The 21,448-nt window shown below is 42.6% G+C and overlaps 1 long non-coding RNA gene across 1 annotated transcript in view; it reads left to right on the top strand.

Annotated features, from left to right (window-relative positions):
- LOC123283126 (uncharacterized) overlaps window positions 1–19,536 on the top strand; it is a 37,540-nt gene extending 18,004 nt beyond the window's left edge. Inside the window, exons 2-3 of the long non-coding RNA XR_011506357.1 lie at window positions 18,996–19,126; window positions 19,390–19,536. This is a non-coding gene — a long non-coding RNA (uncharacterized lncRNA). The remainder of the gene's footprint in view (window positions 1–18,995; window positions 19,127–19,389) is intronic.
- Window positions 19,537–21,448: the final 1,912 nt, after the last annotated feature.

Here is a 21,448-nt window from a genome sequence, read left to right as displayed (position 1 = left end):
AAGGGAGCAAAGGAGGAAGGAGGAAGCAACAGCAGGACTGGGGTGAGTCTGGACTGCGGGGGAAGCTGTGGCCCTCAAGCCACCACTGTCAGAGTCTTGCACTGAAGCGGGAGGGAACAGAGAAGGAATCCCCCACCTCCCTTCCTGCCCTTGGGTCTCCTGTGGGTGGCTCCCATGGGCCAGGCTGAACTCGAAACCCAGGGCTCAGAGCCTGGGTCATGCGGTCCACAGAGGTCAGCCTTGCAGGGCCCTGCGGGGCAGAGAGGTCATTGAAGTGGCCATCATGGTGCTCAAGAAATGGGAGTTGTTATTATTAGGGGATCTCTGGTAAACGAACATCTTTCTAATTCTAGAAGTGTGAGGGACTGGCCCCCCGTCAGCATCCCGGGTGGTTCTGAATGGGTGGTGGTATAAACGTGAGGGAAGGAACTGGCCAACTCACGGTGGTAGAACCCACAATGACGAGCTACCTCTGCACATGTCCTTGCGTGGAGGCGATAAGTGACTTGTATTTGTAGCAACTGGCAATGTAATGATGAAATTATAAAAGTTCCTAAAGAATAGGAACTGATTCCATAAATGTGTGCTAAAGGAGGAAAACAACGCTAACTTACACGAGTGCTTTAGCAAGAGCACATTGACATTAAACAAAGAATTGAGTGGGTTCCACTGATAGATTTTATGCTACAGAAGGGTGTGACCTGGTTCAAAGGAGCGAGGCGACAGAGTGTTTCCTTTTTGGATTCCACCGACCAAAATATATGATTGTCTTTACTATATCCATAAAAAATGGCTTATTAATACTTTTTAGTAAATTTTGGAATCAAAATTCTAACCCCTTCAACAATCACATTGAACCCACAACCATCCAATGAGAAGACTCAAAGTTAAGATGAAGGCCTTTCTTTTATGAATTCCTTTAGTTGCAATAGCGAGAGAAGCAGCATCTATAACAAGCTTTTCGGAACCAGAATTTTAAAGTTTATACCAATCCTTCCTCTGGAAGAATTTATTTTTCACCTTAACCTGTAAAGAACAAAGCATCTCTGTTTTCCTGTGGAAGTCTAATTCTTAAACTCTGTGGAGTCTGTGTGTGGGGATAGACAGGAGGGGTGTGGCTTGCTGTGTCCACCACACTGACAACTGTACCTGGAAATGCAATGATTTACGTTGGACGGGACAGAGCGAGACTCAGATTCTGATTTTCACAGGTAGCATCTCTTCCTAATACATATTAGAAATTGAAAGTAGAAATTGGAATTCATTTTACTATGGGACTACTTCTTATTTAGTATTTCTAATGGTTTTTGATTATTCATCGGAGATCAAGGGATTTAGATTTCTATCCACATTAATAATGTAGTGTAGAAATAAATAAATAACACATTTCACATTTCTCTCCAAATACACAAAGTTTGATTTAAGAACTTGCAATGTTCCAGCACCTATAATGCTTATTTCTATGTTTACTTGTGTTGAATAAATTGCCTTAATGTTCTAATTAGCATTTCCATCATATTTGCTAAGACACTTTCACACTTATTTTGTGCAGTGAGAAACTACAGTCAAACATTCCCCTGGGAAAATTAAAAGATTCATCTGGATACGTTTTCCTGATAAATCTTATAGAAGGGACCTCAGAAGGAGCCCTGTTCAGGTATTCCAAGGACAGAATAGAAAGGCTGAAGCTAGAGACAGTTGAATATTATGCTAATTTCATTTTTAATATTGGACCTGGAAATTTGTCTGATGTACCTTCTGCTTTGACTACCTCTATCCATTTGTATCATTTAAATTGGTGCAGTGAATGTAAAAATTTCTACCTGAAATGCATGTAGAAGGTAGCTTTGTGCCGGTGTGGCTCATCTGGGAGTGTCTGAGTACCAGTGGAAAGCTTCCTCTATTTTTATTAAAAAGACTTACTTTACTTCCTTAAATCTTATGAGTAGTTCAAACTAATCTACTCCTTTCCTTTTTCTCTTCAAATTTTCATTATTCCTGGATATCTAGCTTGAATAACAAGAATATAATTTTTTTCGTGATTAATACTATTCTACTTCAAACGTTCTCTGAATTTCACTCTGGTTATTCTAGAAACAATGATCATACCTACATAGTTAGAGTAATCCAGCATTTTATGGTTATGTAACTTACCAGTTTATAACTTAAAAATCCTCATTTTAACATATTTTTAAGGATAAAAACTTTAAAAATGATAAACGTTCCCCTTTGTTAACAACTTGAAAATAATCCACGACTTTTACTTTGTGCTTTCTAATTCATTTTCCACTTCCTTCTTCAAATTTCAAGTTCTCACTGGAAAAATCTTCATCAAAATAGATTGAAATGTGTCCAGGAGGAAGCACCGTAGCAGTAGAACTGGGTGGTTCTCTCTCTGAATCGGAAGGGAGGGCAATAGAAGGCATGTGGTGTTATTTTGTGACCTCGGAAACCCTGTGTAGCTGCTATTTTGGGAACTTCCTGACCTACTTTGCCCAAGTCATGTGGCGGTGACGCTGGGTGGAAGCCGCCTCCTGCACACTCGCTTCTGTCATGGATGGGAGCGTTCACACCCTCTGGAGGCCAGATTTATCATCCTCCTGGCCTGGGATCCCACCTCCATTATACACAACGTGATTCATCTTTTGCCCTCAGGTGGAAAAAATGTGGTCATGTCATAAAATGGAAGTTGTAATCTTTTGAAAATTGAAGGGAAACTGGGTAGCTGGATTATAGAAAATCCATTTTTTTTCAGGCTGTTGACTTCAACCGAAGTAATCTATCTGTGGGTGTTAATAAATTACAGTCAGCCAGGGTTTAACACTGATATGTATTGTGCAGCTTTCGATGCCTTAATGTTCGCTTAGCTTGCTCTCTGCACCAGAATTTTAGCATCCGATACGACAGGAGTGTGAATGTTTCCATAAAGTACAGATGCGGATCGACTGTTTAGAAACTCTTATAAAGATGCTTGACAATGAACTTCAGTGTTTTCCTATAATTCCAATTTCTGGAGCAACAATAGGTTTCATTGTTTTAGGAACAGTATTTGGGTACATGGTATTTATAGTCTTGTAACTGTGAAGTTGGGTAGATATGAATTGGCTAGCCCAGTATTTATTCGGTAAATTTGTCTAGAGTGAGTTTATTTTGATTAGTGGGCTAAAGCTGTTTTATCTTCACGCCCTTGTTGTTTCTGGCATAAATTCTTGGTCAAGGTAACTCAAAGTGCTAAATGAGTATTTTTCAGTGGAGTCCTGAGCGCTGGGGACGGCGCTCTTAAATCTTCCTGGCTGAGTTGCCATCCATTGAATTACTTGGCTGAGATAGGATCAAACTCATTTTTTACACCTAAAAAAAGTTAAGTTTTTATTTGGAAAAAAAAGATTCAGTCCAGAAAGTATCTTCAACTGCTGGAAGGGAAGGTCAGTGGGTATTTGTCATTCTTCTCAATTGTTACTGCAGCATTTGGAACAGTTCTGGGGAAGAGGAAATTCACATTGCCTACTACGAGAAATTATAGCTCTTGCCAAGACATTCTCATGATTTGTGTTTTTAGTCAGTTTATTGTTATTATGGTTAATCTACCTACTATCTCTGAGAAGCGGGTTAAAATTATTAACCCTGTTTTACATTTTGGGGAGGAAGACACAGTGAGGTTAAGTGGGGTCACGAGCATCCCACAGTCAGTCACTGGCACCACAAGGATGAGGTGACATTCATGAGCTGCGTTCGGTCCACGATGTCTCTGATTTTTCTTGTAATGAAGTGCACTCCTGCGCCCTCCGTTCCTGTTTAGAAAGGAAGCACTGACATTTGACCATCTTCCTTTTTTTTCCTCAATGATCCTGGTGAGCCATTGAAGATGAACTTGTGTGACTGAAAGACTACAGCTTCTCTTAATCCTTTTTAAGATGTGCATATATTATGGTTGTAGCCAACTTTCATTTTCATGTTAAAGATCTTAGACAAGTCTGGAAATTAAATTAAAATTTAACCCACAGGTATATTTTAATTGCTAGTATTTTCATTTCTGTACATTTGGAGACAATCAACCTGCTAACCAACCAACTGATATTGACTGAGCATCCACAGGTTAAACTTCATTTGTGTCAGATGATTTTTGGCTACAGACTTTCTCAGCTAACTGTCGTGATATCATTCTCTCAGGTTAGATGTTGCTGTTACGTGTGGCAGATTCTGGGTTGTCACTCAGCCTTCCTCAGTTGGTACTGGGGGACTTAACTAAGAGAAGACTGTGTTATAAAATCTCAGGGTTGGAGGGCGTGAAAGCCATTAGTTCATTCTCACATCACATTGCTGCTCTCTTCCCCCACCGCACACTTGGAGGCACAGCTAACCCCTCAGATACAACTTGTTCAGCTTGATGCTTCACACTCCAAGCTCCAGCCAGCATCCTCATGAAGTGCCTTGAGGACGCTGTGCTCTCCCCTCTCACTGCCAGCTTCTGTATGTCACTTTCTTGAATTGAGTCACCTCTCCTCCTGTCACTTTCCACACTCCATTGCCTCTCCCAGGCTGACTACTCAACTCTTGAATCCCATTCAGTTTTTGAGTCTCAGCCTCAATGCCACCTCTTGAGGGAGGTGTTTCCTCACCCGTAGCCTGGGTCAAGGGCCCTGCCATATGAGCTCCAGCAGCAAACACTTTCTGTTTGGCATGACTCACTCTGCTTCACCCTGCTTGCTGCTAGATTGTAAACTCTATGGAAGCCAGGAGCATGTCCTCCTCATTTCCTACTGCATGACAAATGCTTAGAACAGTCCCTGAGACCAGTACTTACTACTTGGTAGATGAGTTAGTTGATTGTCTCTAAACATACAGGGGTGTAAAAACTAGCAATACATACCTTTGGTAGCGCTTCCAATAAGAAAAAAGAATGAGAACCTCTCCCCATCCTAGGAAAGGGGTTGAAGAAAAACATAAAACGATTACAGAAATGAAGATGAAAGCAGAGATTGCGCTTTTAATAACAAAGTGAAATTTAGACCAAATAATAATACATGTGGTAAAGCTAGTTCTTTTTAATGCCAAAAGTTGGAATTCACAAGTGACACAATTATAATTATAAATAATATTTTCGTTAATAACAGAAATGTTTCCGTTTAGTGAAAAATTATGACCATGGTACTGAGCACAAACTAGAGAGATACCATCATAATGCAAAAGAAAAGAATAAAGAGAAACGTGATGAAAGATAAGAAAACAGATATGGAAATTCAAGCTATTTTCATTATATATTGTAGGTACATAATAAGTATTCTTGAAGAATACAACAGAAAAATAATGTGGAGTAAATAATCAAAGAAATAACAGAAGAAACTTTTATGAACTAGATGATCTGAGTTTAAGAAGGAAGTTTCACTATGATATATGTATAATTCAAGAAAAGAAAGTTATATTTAGGTTTATTCCAGTAAAAAAACATCAAATTTCTTCACATATCTAACCCATAGTCCAAAGGAATAAAAATGAGTTTGGCATTGGATTTCTTTTTCAGAACACCAAATATCATGTGATGATATTTATTTTGGGGACAAAAGTGTGGCTTCAGAATTGTACGTCTCTCCAAGTTGGAGCTCACGGATAAGGAAGCAGGGGGAATTTCTCTGATGTGCAAAGTTTCAGAACATATAGCTAGTACTTTGGAAAAATTCTAGTTTGGTCTTCCTGGGAAAAAACGTGTAATTCCTCTAGGAAAATTATCGTTTTCTATCTTGTAATCACCATGAATTATACAACGACACTGACTTTTCTTTTTATGTTGACTGTAAGAATGTGAAGAGTCAAATGTATTTTAGGCTCACTATGATGAGGTGAAAACTCTGACTGTCCTTTAGATCTGTCTTTCCTCCTCACTCTTACACAATAGAACTTGGAGCTGAGTACGTGACTGCCCAGGTAAGGATGGTGTTTCCCAATCTTCCTTGCCACTAGGTGTGGCCATGTGAATACATTCTGGCCAACGAGATTGAGTGGAATGGCTGTGTGCTATGGGAATGCAGATGTAATGAGGAGCCATCCAGAACCATGTGAATGTGGACTATGCCGTAGGGATGACAGAACCACAAGACAGATGAAGAAGCTTGAGCCTCCAAGGCTGTGTTGAGCAAACCCACCTCACCTGCTCGAAATTTTATGTGACAGGGAATTTTCTATCTTTTAAATTCATTGCTATTTTATTCTCTGGCACCTTAGCTGTATTTTAAGTAGTACAGATAAGATGTATATATACAATGCATTTAGATGTCTCAGTCCCAGCTCTAGTTTATATTTTCATCATTGTTTTTCTTCCTTTATTCCTATTTTTAATATTTCGTCTTATTTTATGTCCTTGTATACTTGCTTAAATATTCTAAATAAAAATAAATACACTCACCACCTAGGGATCCTTCCTGATAACGTTACTTGAAGACGTATTATAGATAACCAAGAAGCAAATCAAAATTTAGACTCAGAAGTGGGGAGCGACAGTAGGGTAGGATCACTGTTGAATACTGAAATAGAATAAAGACCACTTGCAAATATCGCGGGTTATCCTTTTCTTCCCCCTCCTTCCCCTTCTTGGGTGTGGGACACATGAGGTTAAGGCAGGAGAAGAAAGAGTGTGGTCATACAGCTCGAGATTCCCTCTGTGCCCAGCCTTGTTAGGCAAAGAAGAACACACAGGCTTCCCCTTCAAATATCTACTTGCAGGGGACAGAGCAGTGCTCCCAGCAAAATCCTTCACTTTGGGAAGCTCATGACCTCATGACCTTGAAGCCCAGCGTGGATCTCATCATCTTCAGCTCCTCGAGAAATATATAAACCAGCTAAGAATTTTTGTCTCTTTTTTGAGGGAGTGGCATATCCTCTATGAAAACAAACTGTTTAATCATATAAAATAAAGACCAATTTTTTAAGTCAGATCCTGGACTGGGTGAACAAAAATTTAAATTTGTGGTTTATTTAATAATCTCAAACAGAATCTTTCCCTTTTCTTCCTAAACAGTCCACTGTAGAATTTTTCTTAGAAGCAATGAACCCCAAGCCCCCAAATCCTTTCTCTAGCCATTGCTGCTAAAAAACTGGAACTCTATATCCCACGTCCAAGAAAGACGTGCAGACGAAGTGCTGCAGGGCCCACTGGTCTGCTGTTAACACTGTCCCTTTACACTCTTGCTTCTCTTCTGCTTGACTTATCTTGCCAATCTGTTTATTTTAATTTTGCAGTTTTGTTCTAAAGAGGTTGCCTTTGGATTTTTAGTTTGAGAAATTTTGTCTTTTAATTGAATTAACTTTTTAAGACTAACAGCCAACATCACACTTAATGGGAAAATATGAGTGACTGTCCTAAAATCAGAAACGAGACAGGACTCTGAAATCACCATTATTATTTGACCATATTCTTGAATTTATGGAAATTGCAATGAATCATGAAATAGAAATAAGAGGTATCAATATTTGGAAATAAGAGATTAAAATATCATCAAATCCAGATGATATGAAATTTTGGTCTAAAAAAACCTAAGAGAAGGAGTTGAAACTATTATGACTGGTAAGAAATTTCAGTAAACCAGTTAGAAATAAGATAGGAGCGTAATGTAAAGCTAATAGTTTTCTTATAAACCAGTAATAACATTGAAATACAGTAGATAAAAAGTACAGTAAAATTTCCATTAGGAATAGAAATATACATTATATCAAAAAAACTTTTTGAAAGCCTACTGAGTACTTGCATTGAGCTACTTGCATTGAGCTACGCCCTCTGTCTCTTCCCTCAAGGGCTTATATTCTAGTGGGCGAGACTAACATGAAAACCTGCCATCACAGTACCATATGTTAAGTGCTATGAAAGAGGTAACATGCAGGATGAGGCTGCTCCAGCTGAGTTCTAAAGGAAAAGTATGAATTTGCTGAATTTGAATAGGCAAATGTTCAGGTACAGGGAGTGATGGTGGACAACAGGATGAAGGGGTGAAAGGGAAGCTCATTAATTCAATAAGCCTGGACGGTAGGGAGCCAGGGAGGGACTGGAAGTGATGAAACTGTGAGATAATGTGTAGTCAGTTCAGGGAAGGCTCTGGGGGCCGTGTCAAAGGCTATAGGGAAATTCCACCTGTGACCCTATGAGCTCCCCTCCCCTTCTGAGGCATTTTGAGGGTGGCAGTCACTAGGATGCTATTGGTTCACTTTCTGTCATTCTATTCTGGAAGTATTTGCTGTGAGGCTGGTTGCAGTTTCCCCTTCTCCTTGACTCTGCCTGTATAACCAGGGTAATATATTTGAATTACCTTCTCATCAATGTGCTGAGGAGGGGGTTTCTACTGCACCAAACTCCTTCCCAGGGATTGGGTACCTATTGATAAAAGCCTAACAATGAACCTTGGACCCTGAAGCAAGATCTCCAGATGGTCTTTATAGTCAAAGAGGTAACCCATTGTGGTGGATCCGAGGTCACCTAAAGTCCACCAAAAACCTAGAAGAGGACTTTATACAACCATGTGGTCCCTCCGGGGTAAGCAGACTGTGGCATGAAGGCACTGCTAATATCTGGGTCTGTGTGATGGCTACCCGCTGGAGAAAGGCACAGATGGAAGATCTTTGATTAAGGAAGTGCTATTCAGGTTGGACACTGGGTTTTCACAAATAATAATGAGACTCTGTTGAGAAACTGGTGAGGTTCATTGCTTCTGCCACTTGCAGGAAATGAGGGTCTAGCTGGGCAGGGAGACCAGGAGTTGTGAGCGGGATCCTGTGGCGGTCAGATACGCCGCTGGAGCCTTCTGGCTTTCAAGATCTCTAAGTTAAATTTCACAAAAGAGATCATCCACCTTACTTGGCATTGACTGAGCCACTTGATGGTAATACTAATAGTAGCAGGTAACATTTATAGAGTGCTTAATATTATTCAGGGCTCTGCGGGAAATGGTTTCCTTAAATCTTTGCACCCCTATGAGGTGGAAACGAATCATCACCCCCATTCTACCAAATGAGTAGATTGAGGCTGGGGAGATAGTATCTTGCTTGTGGTCATATGGGTAATGCTTTGTGGGAGTGGGTTTCAAACCCATGCCTGTCAGATTCCTGAGTGCATCCTCTGAATCAGACTGCTATACTCCTCAGGGGTGGATCTGGATTTTGAGAAGTGGAGTTCTGAGTTTGACTGGTTGGTCAGGCTGCCATTTTCTACTCTACAAATCAATACCAGTATACAACTTGAATGCAACTTTGTCCACTAGGAAATTTTTCTCTACCCAAGAAATTTTGTTTTTGTCCACTTTTTAATATAAAACAAGCACATGGAGGTCTCGGGATAAAGATGGAACCCATGACCATTTTGGATACATTGGTCTCCATTCTAAATGGCTTATGTCAATTGGTCTGGAGTGGAAATGTGGAGTGGGAGGTACAGATGCAGATAAGCAATGAGTACAGATGTGCAGAGCAGAATCTGACATGTAGACTAGCAGCGGCTGGCACAGATCAGAAAGGGGAGCTCACGGGAGAGCTCACAGCCTGTCCCAGAAGCGTGAACGTGTGTTCTTAGGAGCAATGTTCTCCCTATGAAATCCATGCCTATCTAGCCCTGCTTGAAGCTCACCATTCTCCTCAGGCAGAAGGAAGCAAAGAAGGCACTTGTTCAGTAGAACCTCAGTGGTATCTGAAGCTCTAGGAATCTATGAACAACACGTTGAACTCCACAGTCTTGGGGGAGAGTTGGACTCAGAAGCGGGGAAGGGCAGTAAAGAAATATACTAGGTGCAGATCTGCAACTTTGTATATCATGGAGCAGCTTGGCAGTTCCACCCGTGCACACTGTCATTAGCTCACCCATGTTTGTGGTGGCTTTTGCCTTTCCATGGCTGGAAGCCTGCTGATCTCTTTATCAGGAGGAGCCCTAAAAATGTAGAAAAACTGTTTTACAATATGTCACCTCTGTTTTAGGTACAATATTGTTTTGGGCACAGTGTCTCGCTAACTTTCAAATGTTTATCTTTTGAAATAAAAATAATAAGAAACAAAATGAAGTTGAGTTATTATTAAGGGAAAGTGAATGTCACTTTATTATACTTGTCATTAATAAAAACCAGTGTTGTGTTAAAAAAAGTTACTGCGTCTGTACAATTTATTTGCCTATCTTAAGTGGAATTGCAAAATCATTTTGATGTATATGTCTTTCTAAGGGGTAGTACTTTAAATCTACCACCTGATGGGGATAAGCTAAGCTTATAGTGTCCTGTGCTTTTATGATCTGAAAAACATGGTTTGGGGTCCGCAGGCAGACGTCCTGGAAATGACAGCCCCTGCTGTTTGAGCCATGATGCGAATACACCTTGGCGGAAATACTGGGAAGCAATGGTGGTCCACCTCCCACTATTAAGTTTATGACGTCGTCCAGGGCTCGATCTCAGTCCTAATGGCGGCAATATCTCACATTTACAAGGCACTGTCATCATAAAGGGGCCTGGAATGCCCTCTGAGCATACGTCTGTGGGAATGACTGTTCTCTGGGATGCAGCCATTTCTTAGGAGAGTGACAACACCCATAAGGTCACAGCAGCCTGGTGCCCACCAAGGACAAGGATGCTAACGGTCAACCAGGCCTTCATTTTAAAGCAACATCGTTTCCTCTCCCAGTCGGACTGGCACACCCATATCAACGTCCCTCAGAATGTTTTCAGAAAGCCTGTGATGATCATGAAGTCGGTGCTTAACTTTTATACGGCCCTCACTAGAACATAGTCTCTTAACATCTTGCCAACTTATTACTTTTATTTTCAGAGGTAATAGTTCTCTCTTCCGACTTAATAAAAATAGATGTTCCAAGTCCTCTGTACTACCCACCTGTTCTATGGAAATGTCTGATTTCCGTACTGCCTTTATGTTCGTGTGGGTTTCCTCATTAGGAGAATTGACATGGTTGGGGAGGATACCAAAGAGGTTTTTTAAGTCCTCCCAGAGATCCGCCCTTGTAAAGACAAATATAAAGTAAGAATAAGAGGCTTAATTCTCTCTGTTGAAAATAAACGAAGAGACTCTTCTTCTCCCTTTTCTATGAGGATTTATTTTAGAAAACTTACAATTTTAAGTTCCTTCTCTGGGTCTTTGAAAAGCATGGAAACTTTTCTAAAAGCTAAATAAGTCTCTCAACAGTTTTATGACCCAACAATGTCTTTCTCAAGGACCTGGAACCAGCTCTTGTAAACATAAGCCTCACCAAGATGGCGCCCCGTCCTGTTTGCACAGGAGGGGAGAGGCTCGCCTCTGGGGCGCCTGCCTCCGAAACTCCCTCCCGGTGTAAAGATGCAGGAGATTTATTCTTCCTTTGGATAAAGCTGTCCAGTGGAGACAAATGGCTGCGTCAGCTACCGGGTGAGCCCAGGACGAACTCTGTGTGACAATGGTGCTGTCGAGTCCTCTTACTGGAGAACTTGCTGTTTGCCTTGGGAACTATTGTGGGCTGGGTTGCTCCTGCCTGCCTCTATCAAAAGGCGAGCTTTCTTTCTCTCTTGGCAGTCTGTCTTTCTGTCTTCATAGTCTTCCATCCTTCTTTCTTCTTTCCTTCCTCTCCCTTCTTTCTGTCCTTCCTTCCTTCCTCCCTCCCTTCCATCTTTGTAGTCTCTTAGCCGATACCCCATGATGCGCATCACATCCTGGTCTACTGCTCATTCAGTAATCACACTGTTTTCTTTCTCTTCTCCCTTTGTGGCAAGGTTTTCCAGGTTGGCAGGAGATTTTGTTTGTAATTATATTTCCCAACACCCTCCTTTGTGGCAGTTGCCGTTGGGTGATGAGTAAAGCTGTATTAAAACAGCCTGGGCACAGCTGCTAGAACCACCGAGTCATGGAGAATGAGAAGAGCTGACCTGCGTGCGCTGAGGACTCCACCCAGCCAGGTGCTGTTCCCTGTGCTTTAGCAGATTTTCCTTCTAATCCTCGGAGAACACCTGAGAGTCAGTTTAATTTTCTTGTACATTTTAATAGATAAAAAGGTAACTATTTAAACAATACTACATTAGTTGTCATTATATTCAACTTATAAATTTTATAAAATACCATTAGGGCTAGTGTCAAAAATTCCTGTTTCACGTCTGAGGATCTCTGAGGGGGTCTTTGAGTCCTGTGGTCATCTGCCTCCACGCGGACACCTGCTGGTAGTTTTGCCTTCCTTCCCTCTTCCTTATTCTCAATAAAGCTGGAAAACCCAAAATTACCTCAGGGGAGGTTGCCAACCCAATGGCACGAGACTCCTCAGGCCGGGGTCTGGATATTTGCATTTGAAAACTGCCCAGGTGATTCTTATGTACATTACATCTGAAAATCACTTTTTTTTTTCTGTAGAAGGAAGCAACTAAGGTGAGCCAGTGCTCATGTTAATCGCGGCCTGATTTCCTTCAGTACACCTCTTCTTGCCACTAATTGGCACGTGTACTTTAAAAATGTGAACTAATTCTAAAATTAGCTTAAGCTAATTTAGCAATGGTGCTGTTCAAAATTGTATAGGGTTCATTCTTCGGTCAAGAGTCTGTCTTACATTTGGCTTGCACACTTCCTTCTGTTACCCTGCAGACTTGAACACTGCTCACCTGGTGATGTCTCCACCCCCATCCTGTCTCTCCTCAGCACCAGACAGCAGGTGGGGCGGCCCTGTGTGCAGGTGGGTTAGTGCCCCGGAGGCCACCTCCGGCATTCACTGCTGTGCTATCGCCCTGCCCCGGCACCTCCACCCCTTCAGATGGTCCCAGGGGTGGAACAGGAAACCACGCTCCTGAAATCTGCTCTTCCAAGGATATTTGTAGCTCTGCAGTGGGAGCAGTAGCATGAGTTAAAAATGAAATTTTCTCGGTGAACCAAGCAGAGAATTTTTCATTTTATTCATCACTCGCCTCCACAGCAGCAGTTTCTCACAGTCTCTCCCTAATTTCCAACACAGGAGATGGAGATTGGGAAGTGTGTGAGGTATTGATGCCACGGTTAGAGAGTTCAATACATTGAACAGAAGCAGAGAGATTAAATTTTTCAAGCAACAGCAGAAAACAACCCTGACCACACAGCCATACTGATTTGGTGGCCACAGAAAGGAGAGAGTCTGCCTGGTTCCTGAGGTGACTTCCGCATGGGGAGGCTGGAGAAGACGCTGGCACGGTCTTCTGTGTTCCGACACATCGAGAAAACATTATTCCATAAAGCGAGTTTCTTTCTGATGTCAATTGTTTTGCTCAGGATCATTCCTTTGCTTCGTGCTTGAAGACAGATGAACACAGTTGGGGGCGGTACTGAAAACCACCTTCTATGGAGCTGCTGGATTGTGCCCCGGGCCGCCCGAAGAGCAAGATGGTGTAGCATAGTGGTGGTGCTGGCCGCATCTGCTTAATGGGGTTGTTTTAAAAATGAAACGATATGATGCAAGTGAAATGCTTAACATAAACTGACACAAGGAAAGTGCTCGATCAAAACCGGGTGTTCCTGACTTTATTCTTGATGCTTTGAGAGGCAGCCTGGGTGCAGAGGTTGAGAGCACAGCTCTCCTGCCTGGGCTGGAATCCTGGCTCTGGGACCCTGTGCAGGTGGGCATCTCCGGGCCTCAGCTTCCTCACCAGCAGAATGGGAACAGTACTGCTCTTTCCACCAGGAGACTGTTCTGGGGATTAAATGTGTTTAAAACAATGCATGGCATATAACACAACCTAAGTGTCTGTCATTTCTGGACTGCCTTGCTCACTCTGTAATTGCTAGTCCTCAGCAGAGTGGGTGGGCATTATCCACAGTTGATGGAGGAAGAGGAGGAGGTGACCTGCCAGCCCCACGGCTTCCAGGCGCTGGAGCTGCAGCTGGACCGGCAGGCCCCTGCTTCCGAAGCCCACACTTTCCCCAGAGCTGGAGGCAGGGCTGCCGTTCCAACAAACAGCATCTTTCTGAATTCCACCAGGGCTTTTTCCTTTTATCCCACATTTGTTTTCTTTGACTTAGCCTGAAAAATTACTGTATCAACTTCAGGGGAGAAGTTTTGTCCGTAACATCTTTTCTAGCCCATCACTTGATTTCTCTGAGGCTGAGCCTCAGTCATTATTATTATTGTTGTGGTTATTATTACTATTTCAGAACTTGGTTGTGTGAGCTCCGAAAAATAAAAATTAAAATTCTTATTGCTAAACAATAAATCTTTTAAGGGGGCAGATTGAAAATTAGTAAGGTAAATTTAGTGATATTTGTTTTTCTTATTTTTTCTTTTTCCTTTTTTTAGCTGAGGAAGATTAGCCCTGAGCTAACGTCTGTGCCAATCTTCTGTCTTGTATGTGGGATGCCACCACAGCATGGCTGATGAGTGGTATAGGTTCATGCCTAGAATCCGAACTGGCGAACCCAGGTTGCTGAAGCAGAGCAAGCAAACTTAACCACTAGGCCATGGGGCTGGCTCCATTATTTTTACTTTTTATAAGCACATTTTGTGACAGGAGTGCATTATTTAATACTTTGTATTTCTGTTCCAGAATTTTTGGAAAGGGCTAAGACAGAAGCTTCCCTTCTTTTGTCAGTTTCTGTTTGATGAAGGGATTGGCAAGGAAGCATTTATTGCTTTGAGGACAAATTAAGTTATAATAAACCCACAAGACAAATTAGGAAATTGGAGAGAGTAATTCGTTCATTCCTACACCAGAGGCTGGGCTGTCCTTCAGGTGCAGGTGCCAAGCTGGGTGAGGCCAATGACGGAGGCACGGGTCTATTCAGGGAAGCAGAGGGGAGTGAGGTCATGAAAGCAGTACAGACACGTTGGGGTTATTAGCACCGCCTTGTGGGAGTCAGGCTGCTCACTCCTTGGTTTCTCGTGCAATACTAAGCACTTAAAACCTGGGCATCAGAAGCGAGTTTTTTCCTTCATGGTAGGGCCAAGAGGTGGCTCTAGCTATCAACTTCCTTCCCAGCATTCTGTTCTTTAGAATGGATAATTGATGCTTCTTAATTCTTATGTGGAGCCTAGGTGAACATGATGTAAGACAAGGCTCTTGCCCGCCTCCCATCCAGATGGTTCCCTCTCAGGCCCTTTTATAAGGGAATTCCCGGGCCTCCGTGTCTCTCAGTGATGGAGCATCTCTGCAGGAAACCAGCTTGCAGCCGGGATCTCACTTTGGTCTCTGTGGTTTAAGACGCTGTGACCTGATATTTCCTATTTTGTAGGCTAAGTTTCCCCTCCCAGGTCCTCTGGAACACGTAGGTGTTGGTGAATTTGCAGCTGACGTGGTCTGAAACGTTGCTGCTTTCTTACGAAGCCCTTGGGTTTCTGTGCATTTGTCAGCTCTTGGGTGGGCCTGGTGACACAGTTATGTTCACGGAATGAGCTGCTCTCTTTGCTAATAAGGAAAGTAAATTTCAGTGATAGATCAATTAAGCAGATGCATCCATTTGTTGTGAATTTTACTTTAATCTTCTTTTCTCATATTAAAACATTGTATCGATTCCAAACTACATAGGTTATCAAAATTTTACTTTCCACCTTCCACAGATTTTTATTTCCATCCCCCGCACCCCTGACCTCGGCTTTGTATTTGTCCTTCTAACTTAAAATTCACATGTACAATGTTTTACTTGCAGAATTGGAAACAAGATATCCATATATTTTTCTATTTCTACCTCCAATCTTTTTTGAGCCAAAAATTCAGCCTCATTTATCACTTATGAAGGCACTTTGAATAAAAAGGACATATAGTATAAATGCCAACAATATTTCATTTCCCTACATGTGTGATGAAGCTATTGTTAATGGTCCTATCTATCTATCTATCTATCTATCTATCTGTCTATCTACCTATCCAACCTGAAAAAAAAGCAAAAAATTTATGTCATCTTTAGCTTTCTTTTCTCAGAATTCTTTCTCATCATAAACTCTTATAAGAGGTTGATGCAGCTTAGAGCAAGTGAAGCATCAGAGAAGGATGCTGTATTAATGGATGGAGGGACAACGAAAGTGATGTGTCTGAATGAGGAATAAATTGGTTCACTTTGGTGGTGCATAAATTTTATCAGGCTGTTTGGACACAGTTTCATAAATTTTGTTTCATTGCGTGAAATCGTTTCCCATTAGCCGGAAAGAGTGGTGGCATCTCAGAAGAAAGAAAGAGCTGCAGGAGTAAATCCCAAACTGTGCGACTGGATTAGCCCTTCAACCCAAGAGCCAGTGAGTTTGAGGACGAGGAAACATGGGGTAGGAAGCCACGTATTGCTGGTGGAGTCTGGGCCACAACTGGTCTGACTATCCGGTTGGCATCTTCACCACCACGGGTCTTTTTATTCAAGGCTTGGTTAGTGTACTAATTTTCTATGGCTGTGTAACAAATTACTGCAAATTTGGTGACTTAGAAGAGCACACGTTTATCGTCTCACAGTGTCTGTGAGTTGGGAGTCCAGATAAGGCTTAGCTGGGTCCACGGAAGCAACACAATCAAGGTGTTGGCTGGGTCAGTGGATCAGCTTCCAACCTCACTCAGGTTATCAACAAATTTCATTTCTTCGCGACTGGAAGACCGAGAGCCCCGGCGTGTTGCTGGATGTTGTTTGGCTGAGCACAGCTCTGGGAGGCTGCCCGCAGTTCCTTCCCACACATACGTCCCCCTGGAGCTTCTTACAACAAGGCAGTCTACATCTTCAAAGCCAGCAAGAGAGAGAGAAACACACCTCTAGACCATATCTCTCGGGCGAGATGGAATTTTCCATAAGGTGATCTCAGGAAGGCCATCACGTCACCTTTGCCATGGTCTGTTGGTGAGAAGCAGGTCACAGCTGCTGCCACATTCCAACAGAGGGGGTCACAGGGGGCCAGGAAAACCATGGGGCAGGATCGTGGGGCCACCCTAAAGTCTGTCTGGAATATTTGGCTGAGACGTGTGAGTCGTGCAGGGAAATGGGCATCACCCCTGTCCAGGGCAGCATCTCTGAGACAGTGCTCTGTGGCTTGGTCACTTGGGCAGATGCCCAGTGAGCCCTTTTTGGGGGCAGACGAGGTGGTTACTTGTAGCCTTTTTTGCTTTGATATCCGACTTTGTCACTGTCAGTGGCTGTGTTTATCTTTAGAGGTTTTGTTGGGTGAGAGTTGGAGTGAACTAAAAACTGCCTTAGCTTGCTTCCATCTGGTTGAGATTTTCTTAAAGGAAGGAGAAGAGGGTTTTTTCTTAGCTGTATCAAAGTGACTTGGGTATTCTCCAGCATGCAGTATAATTCTTACTCAGGTACTGAGAAGAATCCATGTACAACAATCTCCTCAGATACATCCAGTGCCACACCTGCTAACATCTTCTGCAAAACCTGCCATGTTTTGTGTTTTTTTTGGCTTAAAAATAGAGATAATTGGTTGCAATCAAAGGTACTAAATTCATTGGCCTGAGGAACAAGGAGACTTTTACTGAAGATGTTTAGTGCTGGTGATGATTTATAGCCAAGATGATGATGATTTAGCTACTTAACGATCTGAGAGTGGCTTCTTGCCCACTGAGGGGCTGGCTCATAGGATGCCGCTCATAACTTTGTTTTGATGGCTTTTCTTTCATTACAATTAATCTAATCTTTTCTTCCCCTTCTTACTGGCCCCACTCCCAGGCATTTATTCTCCAAATTGCTTTTGGGCACTTCTTAATGCTTGCGTTACCACGTCTGCAGACCTAGTATGAATTGCACACTCTGCCTCGACTGCACACACTAATTGAATTTGTTTGCATTCAGTGATTTTAATGGGTCTCTGGAGTGTTGTTTAGTGACAACTCTTCTATGGAAGACACTGAAAAAAATTAACATGTTACATTTAGTAAATTACCAATTACTTAGCTCCATTATATCAAAACTAGCCATCTACATTTATTAATACTATATTCAGAAAGCATGGGTTTTATGCTAGACTTCAGTTCTCTTTGTTTCCATGGGACAGGGTTTATGTCAGCATTGTATTTTCTCACACAAAAAAAGTAGTGAATGAATTCATAGGTGAAAAAAACTCTAAAATGTAGCAACTACTATTACTCACTTTGCCCTTCCTCCTTTCCGACAGATCCCTCCACAACGGTGTCAGTGACAGCCGACCCGTCTTCAGTTAGAGAAATAGCTGTTGGTTGTCTCAGCTCATCTTTGGGCCACATTCTTCTCACCAGCGATGTTTAGGCAGGGGTAGTGAGATGCGAGATGAAGTCTGCATGTGGGCTTTTGGGAAAATTTATTTCGCTCCTGTGGAGGCACAAGAAGAAACAGTCTCTCGTCTTCTTTTTGAAGTTGTTATATGTACATGTGACATCTGGAACTCTGACAGCCATCTCAAGGTTGTGAGGGAGTTGACATGCTAAAGATGGCAGAGCAGAAAGAGGGAAGGAACCTGAATCTCTATTGTATCATTTAACTTCTGAGCTAGCCTATCCTGGAGACGCCCCATTTGGTACATCTTAATATCTAAGATAATGAAATGCCCTTATTATTTAAGCCAGCCCACCCATTATTTTGTTTCATTTTTCCCTCTCTCTGTCTCTGTCTGTCACTTGTAACCAAAGGGATCGTGACTGATTCACAAAGGTGTCTGGGGATAAGACTAGAAAATTGTCTTATCAAACTGTCTACCTTCCTTCTGCCACCCAGGAGCTGGAGACTGCTACTCATTGCTTATTTTTGGGTGAATTGCTGAGGGCCCTAAGAGAATTCTTAACGAGTGAATAAGATTAAGAGGCACTGCCTGTATCTACCTAGCAGCTATTCATGTACTAAGCGGATTTAAAATCCAGCTCTTTTTTAGGAAAAAATTTCCAGAGTTTTTTTTTTTTTAACTCTAGTGTATGCTGGCTTAGCTACGAAAGCCCAGTGCAGAGCCAGCAAGTCTGGGATCCAGATCCCATTCTGCTCCCGCTCACAGATCAAGGGCAGGCCACTTTCTAAACTCTGGGCCTCAAATTCCTGTCTAGAAAATGGAGAAATCTACATCAGTGTTTCCATACTCTCTTGATGAGAAACATTCCCTTTTCCAGATAGGGTCGTGGTGGGAACATGGTACCCAGCTTCTCTACTTACAAACTGTGTGATCCCCGGCATGTCAGCCAACCCCTTCGAACGCTGAAGTCTTCGTTCATAAATGGAGATGATGCCTCCCGAGACTGTGGTGAGTGTCCCATATCACAGTCCATGAGATGCTTTCCTAAAGAGCAAAGCGCTGTCTGCGGGGCAGGAGAGGGCACCCTGCTGTCACCCCATCACAGACCGTCTTCTGAAGCCGCACTCACTTTTTAGGTCATTTATTACTCTCCTCTGTCTCCTCTAGCAGGGTCCCCAAGACCCTTTCAGAGGGTCTGCGAGGCCAAAACTATTTTCATAATGAAATAACTAACACGTTATTTGCCATTTTCCCTCATTCTCTCACACCAGGAGTCCTCTAGAGCCCGTGGCTTGTGACATCACAGCAGACTCAGTGCGGAAGCCGACCCGAGGCTCCCATGGGCCGGATGCGCAAAAACATAAGGCAGGGCCACTCTTCTCACTGCATTTTTTGGAGGAAACTATAGTTGTTTTTCATTAAATATGTCATTTATGTTAACGTGTATGAGTTATTTTACTTATTTTTAAATGAATTAATATAATTTTTGTGGTTTTATTTCCAATACGGCAAGTATCCACAGATACCAATAAACACCCACATAAACAAAAGATCTTTGAAGTCTTCAGCATCTTTAAGATGGCAGAGGGTCCTCAGACCAGTGGGTTTTAGAACTGCTGGGCAGGCGAGGCTCCTTGCTCTGGTCTCCGAGGGCGCTGTGCTCCCTGTCTCTGCGCTCTGCTCCCTTCTAGCCTGCATCTCTTTGTCTGCTACACGGATAGCTCCTACCAACGGCCAGCTGCTAGCTTCCTTCTCCCTTCTCGACTTTCCTCAGCTTTCTACCTGAACACCTGTGACATGGGTGGATCTCTATTTTCTGGATCTCATGGTCGTTCTTCTTTCTCTTCCTTGACAGGTCAGTTCTCTTCCAGGCAATGTAACACAGACATAGATTTCTGTTTCATTTTGTTTTTGTGCCCCGCATACAAGCTCCCTTCCTGTTTTGGAGGATCCCGCTGTTATTGAATCTTGATGGGAAACAGCTGCGTCTCCCACTTCAGGAGCTGAAGGAGCCGATACTCCACCTCCTCATAGTGGGTAGCATATGGCCATGCCGCCTGGGCTTGAGCAACCCAGTGCTCTGCCCGGCTCTGACTCTGCGGCAGGGAAAGAAAGAGGAAGCATTGGGTAGCATTTCGTTTGTTTTTTCCCAAGTAATTTTATTGAGATCATAATGGTTTATAACATTGTGTAATCTTGGCTGTACATTGCTTATCAATTTCTGAATACGCTTCATCATGCTCACCCCCCAGTAGTCTAATTTTTGTCCATCACCGTACATATGTGCCCTTTATCCCTTTTGCCCACCCCTCAATCCTCTTCTCCTCTGGTAACCACTACTCTGTTCTCTTTATCCACGTATCTATCTTCCACATATGAGTGAAATCATGCAGTGTTTGTCTTTCTCTGTCTGGTTTATTTTGGTTAACATCATACCCTCGAGGTCCACCATCTTGTTGCAAATGGGACGATTTTGTCTTTTTTATGGCTGAGGAGTATTCCATTGTATATATACCACATCTTCTTTATCCAGTCATCTGTAGAAGGGCACTTGAGTGGCTTCCACATCTTGGCTATTGTGAATAATGCTGTTGGGAAGGACTTCTTTGTGGCAGCATATGGCATTCATTTGTGATGGCAGCCGTATGCAGTGCCAGCAGTAGCAGGGTCCCCGTAGTGACAGTGCAGTGCTGGTGGCAGTGGTGGGCCACACAGTCTGGGGGGGTCCTCCTGCAGAGAGGCCTTTGTTGCTGCCCATTTGTGTGCTTTCTCTAGCTTTCCTGTCGATTCTGTAAGCCGCCTGATTTCCTTTCAATATATTCCTTTTCTGCCTAAGCTAGCCAGAGATCATTTCTATTGTTTATAATCAGTAACAGTTAACATTTGAGTAGTGTTTGCTGTGTGCCAGGCACTGTTCTAAGCACGTTGCATATATCAACTCATTTAATACTCACAACAAAACTGAGAAAGATACTATTATGGGGAAAATATAATAGAGAGAGGTTCGACAATGTTCCCAAACCACACAGATAGTAAGTGGCCCTGCCAGGATGCCAACACGGGCAGGCTGGCTCCAGGCCCAGGCTTTTACGCTCTCTGCACTGCTTCTGACCAATGCACATATATGGGAGAGAGACAGGATGTAAGTCTAAATGACCACTGGGCCAGCAACAGGGGTGAGTGCCCCATGAAATCTGCACCTTTCATCAACTCGTAGGACTATAATCCTTTTGACACACAGACATGTGGTTTCATCTGCATATGAAGTCAAATTTGAGAAACTAACAGAGTTATTAGTGGTTGCTTATTATGGATATTTTTCTGAATATT

This window comes from Equus asinus, chromosome 2, assembly GCF_041296235.1.
Source record: "Equus asinus isolate D_3611 breed Donkey chromosome 2, EquAss-T2T_v2, whole genome shotgun sequence".
In the NCBI taxonomy this organism is placed as follows: Eukaryota; Metazoa; Chordata; class Mammalia; order Perissodactyla; family Equidae; genus Equus; species Equus asinus.
This window is presented reverse-complemented; position numbering and strand designations above follow the sequence as displayed.